This window comes from Sinocyclocheilus anshuiensis, unplaced genomic scaffold (assembly GCF_001515605.1).
Source record: "Sinocyclocheilus anshuiensis isolate Anshui unplaced genomic scaffold, SAMN03320099.WGS_v1.1 scaffold162, whole genome shotgun sequence".
NCBI classification, from domain to species: Eukaryota; Metazoa; Chordata; class Actinopteri; order Cypriniformes; family Cyprinidae; genus Sinocyclocheilus; species Sinocyclocheilus anshuiensis.
In genome coordinates, this window is record NW_015542351.1 from 1,208,044 (window position 1) to 1,214,183 (window position 6,140).

Genomic DNA, 6,140 nt, shown 5'->3' on the forward strand with positions numbered 1-6,140 from the left:
ACCGCTTCCACTGGCCAGGCTTGGAGGCCGAAGTGAAGCGGTTCTGCCAAGCCTGCCCGACCTGCCAAGTGACGTCACCCAGGACGCCTCCCCCCAGTCCGCTGATACCGCTGCCCATCATCGAGGTGCCCTTCGAGCGCATCGGGATGGACCTTGTGGGGCCGTTGCCTAAGTCTGCCCGGGGACATGAACACATCCTGGTGATTGTCGACTATGCCACCCAGTACCCCGAAGCAGTTCCCCTCCGAAAAGCCACCGCCAAAGCCACTGCCCAGGAACTCTTCCTGCTCTCAAGCCGAGTCGGCATCCCAGCAGAGATCCTGACCGACCAGGGGACCCCCTTTATGTCCCGGCTGATGGCTGACCTCTGCCGGCTGTTGCGGGTGAAGCAGTTGAGGACCACGGTCTACCATCCCCAGACCGACGGACTGGTCGAACGCTTCAATCAAACGCTCAAGCAGATGTTGAGACAGGTGTTCGCGGAGGATAAACGCGACTGGGACCTGATGCTCCCCTATGTCCTTTTCAGGATCCGTGAAGTCCCGCAGGCCTCAACTGGCTTCACTCCCTTCGAGCTCTTCTTTGGCCGGCAACCCCGCGGCCTCTCCCCTACTATCTCATATTGTTAACAGGACCAGGACGACGCTTGGTGGGGGGGGAGTGTGACGAGCGTCCCACAGCTTCATCAGCGTCGCCCTGGAAACAAGCAAGGCACACCTGGCCGTCCTCATCACAGGCTGATCGGTCACAGCTGCAGCTCATCAGGAGGGGGCCACATAAGCCACGCAAGCCCTGCCATCTAGGAGATTCCTCCATGAGACTGAGCACTAACTCGCCCTCTCATTTTTCCCACAGACAGCAGCGTGTGACCGACCAGCCCCACAGGAGCACTGCACGGACCCTCTGCACTGGGAAGACGGAAGAGAGCACTCACGGCACCGGAGCACCTACCTGGACCTTTCTCCCTCGCACCCACCACACCAATAAATCCACCCTCCGGGGTATTGATTGAGATTACTTGTCGTGTGATTCTTCACCCCGTTACAATATATATACTGTATGTGTGTGTGTGTGTGTGTGTCTGCGCGTGTGTGTGAAGGATATAAAAGTAGGAAAAATAAGTAGCACAACTGTTTTAAATATTGATAAAATAAATAAAAATCTTGAGCAGCAAATCAGCATATTTCAATGATTTCTGAAGGATCATGTGACATTGAAGACAGCAAGTAATGATGATGAAAATTCAGCTTTGCATCACAGAAATAAATTACATTTTAAAGTATATTAAAATAGAAAACTGTTTTCAATTGGAATCATTTTTCATTCTCACTATATCTTTGATCAAATAAATGCTGCTTTGGTGAACATTTAAGAGTCTTATTTCAAAAGCATATGAATGACACGATAACCCATACTGAATGATGAGAAGACAAGAACAGAGATGAAAGTATCTCTCATTACGGCCTCATTACTGCTCTTGGCAGGAGAGATGATTCTCTTCACCCCAGAATCTTTCCAACACTGTCCTCCCGCTCTCTTACACACACAGCGCCATATGCAAGAGAGGGTTTCTGCTCTGCTCATTTGACATTAATTAGATTTAGCCTGTGTCAACCAAAATCGAGCTTATCTCTCTGTCCAGAAAGTCCACAGCGTGGTTGCCAAAGCACACTATTCTCTATCAGAGCGTTCAAACGTAAAAGCCACAGCTCCATCATTTAGATGCCTGTCTTTTCTGCACATCGCTTCTCCATTTTGTTTCTTTGTGCTGCGGGTGGAAAAGGAGGCTGTGTGTTCCGCGCGTAGTCTGTCGGCGCTCATAACGGAGCTGTGTTAAAGCAGTGTGTCAGCACTGTTTTTTGCTCATAAACAGCTCTGTCTTCTCTTTACACTATCTTCATCATTGTGCATGTAATAGGGGGTTATTATGAGCAGACAAAATAAGCGACAGCTGGGTGTGAATGTGTGTGCATGGGTTTAGTATGGGGGAGAATCAGTGCAGTTCAGTAGGGCAGAGCAGGCCCACTGGCAGTGCAGCTGCAGCATTACAGGGTCAGTGTGCCATCATGTTATTCGGCATCACTGTTCTCTCTCTCTTTCTCTCTCTCTTCCTCCCTCCCTCCCTCATGCTTTCATGTTGGACATCACCCTTAAAAATGCCAAACTGTGGCGGGCAGTAAAACACCATGCAATGCAGTAAGCGTGAGTGCTTTCTTCTTTTCTGTCGATGAAGGTGTCTGCAACCTCCAGGGTTCGAGAGAACCGGCTGGTTTGGTTCTTGTATGCGCCTAATATTGCAGAAGAAAAAAAATGGTGAAACACTTTTCCCTCAAAAATTGCTACATTTCACTAATATTTACAAAGAATCTGGAAGTAACATTGAATTGAACGTGAATTTTTTAAATAGAAAGACTGAAATTGTGTTTTCTTGTCAAATGAACTTCAGTAATCATTGTTTTATTTATAACCTTAAAAAATAATTTTACAGTGTCATTCATCTGGTCAGTTTGTCTCATACAGTGATAACAAAATGACTATGTAGCCCATATATCTGCTATCATAAGTGTTAGTGCTCCACACATGCCCACACACGATCACACATTCACAAATTGGGTTACACAATTATGTGTCCACAGCGCTGTTAAACGGTGACGCACTAGTGAAATTCCTTTCTGACACGTGAGCGCGTCACTGACCTTATTACTATATACGACAAAGCTGTAAACAGGCTTGTTTGAGTGAGCCGTGCAACTGTGCCTACCCAATACACACGGCGTAATCGAAACTTAACAACAGGTTGATGTGTTTAAAATGAATCAGTTGTGCACTGCAACCCAGGTAGTCTTACAAACAAAAAGTAGTGCATCATTTTATATGTGATCACCAGTAAGTAAGCATGACTGCCGTTTGACTGTAAAAGTATCCAGAATGAATGACTGAGGGTGGTTGCTTGGGACATTACAATGTGGTTGCTAAAGTGGTCTGAATGTTTTTAGGTGTTCTGGATTGTTGCTGTGGTGTTGTTGGGGTGTTATTGGTAGTTGCTAAGGCATTACTAATGTGTTTCTATGGTGTGTTTGGTGGTTGCTAAGGCATTACTAGGGTGCTGTGAGTGGTTTTTATCTCATTAATCTGGTGCTCTGGGTGGATGCTAGGGCAATATTAGGATGTTTCTAGGATATTTTGGGTGATTGATAAGGCATTACTTGGGTGTTCTGGTTCTTATTTGCTAAGACATTACAAGGGTGCTTCTATGGTGTTCTTGGTGGTAGCTATGGCATTACTAGGGCATTTATAGGATATTAACATTACATTTTACATTTACATTTAGACATTTAGCAGACGCTTTTATCCAAAGCGACTTACAAATGAGGACAATGGAAGCAATCAAAATCAACAAAAGAGCAATGATATGCAAGTGCTATAACAAGTCTCAGTTAGCTTAATGCAGTCCACGTAGCAAGGTTTTTTAAGATATTAAGGCATCTGAGGCATTACTAGATTGTTCTGGGTGGTTGCTAGGGCATAACTAGGGTGTTCTGGGTGGTTGCTAGGTCATTAGTAAGGCACTCTGGGTGGATGTTTGGTCATTTCTAGGGCATTTTTAGGATATTAAGGCATCTAAGGCATTTCTAGGGTGTTCTGGGTGGTTAGGGCATTAATAGGATGTTCTAGGTAGTTGCTAAGGCATTACTAGGGTGTTCTGGGTGGTTGCTAGGTCATTAATAAGGTACTCTGGGTGGATGTTTGGTCATTTCTAGGGCGTTTTTAGGATATTAATGCATCTAAGGCATTACTCATGTGTTCTGGGTGGTTGCTAGGACATTACTAGGCTGTCTCTAGGGTGTTTAGTTGCTAAGGCATCACTAGGTTGTAATGGGTGGTTGATATGGCATTACTAAGGTGTTTATAGGGTGTTTTGGGTGGTTAATACTTCAGGTTAGGGGATTTGTTTAAATCACTAACCTTATACCTCACACCAGTCCTCAGGTCCTTACACTGGCTTCCAGTTACATTTACTTTTACTCGTTTATAAATCAGATGGCCTAGGACCTAAATACGTTGTAGATATGCTCACTGACAGACCATTCAGATCCTTAGGATCGAGTCAGTTAGAAATACCAAGGGTTCACACAAAACAAGGGGAATCCGCTTTTAGCTATTTTGCCGCCCGCAGTTGGAATCAGCTTCCAGAAGAGATCAGATGTGCTAAAACATTAGTCACATTTAAATCTAGACTCAAAACTCATCTGTTTAGCTGTGCATTTATTGAATGAGCACTGTGCGATGTCTGCAGTGATTGCACTGTATTTTATGTATTGCCGTGTATTTTATGCAATCCGAACTGATTGCACTGTATTTTATGTATAATCATTTTCTATTTTTAAATCTTTTAGTCTTAAATTCATTTTAAATCAATTTTTAAATCATTTTCAAAGTTTTTAAATTCCTTGTTTTATTGTTGTGATTATTCTTTAAGATTATTTTACTTACTTTTATGTAAAGCACTTTGAATTACCAGTGTACGAAATGTGCTATATAAATAAACTTGCCTTGCCTTGCCTTAAAGTATAATAAATACTCATATAAACAATATTAATTTGAATTAATTTAACTGTAAATTTTGCTTATAGTTGTAAAACTCAAAAATAATCATTTGTTATGCAAGCTGTCTTTGATCAGATGTGTCTACTGTATGTGGATGTGTTTCCTATAATGGCTCATTCACTTCCTCATATGCTTGTGTGTGTGGGTGAATGTGTGTGTGGGGGGAGCTCTGCCCCATGCTTGAAAATAAAATAACCTTTAGATACATGTGAGTAGATTTAGCCCACATCCTCACGTTTCTCTCTTGCTCTCCCTGTTCTAGTGCAAGATGAGAAGCGGAGAGGAGAAACCGAATGAAAATCGAGGAGAGGAGCAAAGCCATTAAAAGAAGGAGAACAGTGATAGACCAAAGATGGACAGAGATTCTACCTTTTTATTTCTTTATATATATTTTTTTATTAAAGGCAAGGGGATTTGGAAGGTGGTTGGTCCCGTGCACCTAAATCTATTCTGCCCACTGTCTATCAAAATGGCAGTGGCTGGAACACTCTGGCTGTCCTGCATGTTATCTCCTTACTCACCTGTGTCTGCATTGTGCTCCTTGTATCAATCTCTAGCCTCAGGCTATTCGTGGTGGCATCTATACACAGGGAGAATCACAGTTCTCTGAATTACACTCTGAAAACAGTGGTTTCATGTGGTAGGTGAAATCAGAGGTGTGTGAGGTTTCTGAGACAGAGACAGGGAGAAGTTCATTTTACACCTGACATTAACATGCATTTTGTATCTCGGTAGTACATAGATATTCTTTAGCTCCATTGAATTGTATTGACATATTGCATTTCAAGATACAATCTCACTTACCTAACAAACTGTAAAACAATATTTAGGTGCTTGTGTTTTATCATTATTAATTCATAATTTAGATAATAGTAAAAACATTGACATATAATTCAAAATAATAATTTACAGGATATTAAAATACTTTCAAAACTAAAAAATAGTTTATTATATTTTAAAACATTGATGGGTGACAAAATAATTTACTAAATATAAACTACTTTTAATAACTATACTACTTTTTTTAGTACCACCTCGGTTGGGGTTCCAAGTGAACCGTACCGTTACCAAAACGTGACGTGTAAACTCTGCTGATCACGGTTTCGTTGTCTGTTGAGGAAGTACAGACGTTCCTCTCATTGATAGCACAGGAGCGGATCCAGCGAGACCTTGATGGGGCGACGCAGAATGAAAAAGTTTTTCAGGAGTCGCGGCAATAGAGGCGGCGCAACTATAACGACATGTGAATAATCCCGCCCACTCTAAAGTGGTACTGAATTGCAGTGGAAAAGCAAACCAAGTAGAGCCGAGACGGAAAAGTGCCATAAGTCTCTACTAACGTTGCACATCTAGACTTTGCAATATTTGCCCACTCTTCTTTACAGAACTGCTCAAGTTCAGTTAGATTTGATGGTGACCGTTTGTGGACTGCAGTCTTCAAGTCGTTCCACAGATATTCAGTGGGGTTTAAGTCTGGGCTCTGACTAGGCCATGCAAGGACATTCACCTTTTTCTCCTTCAACCACTGTGTG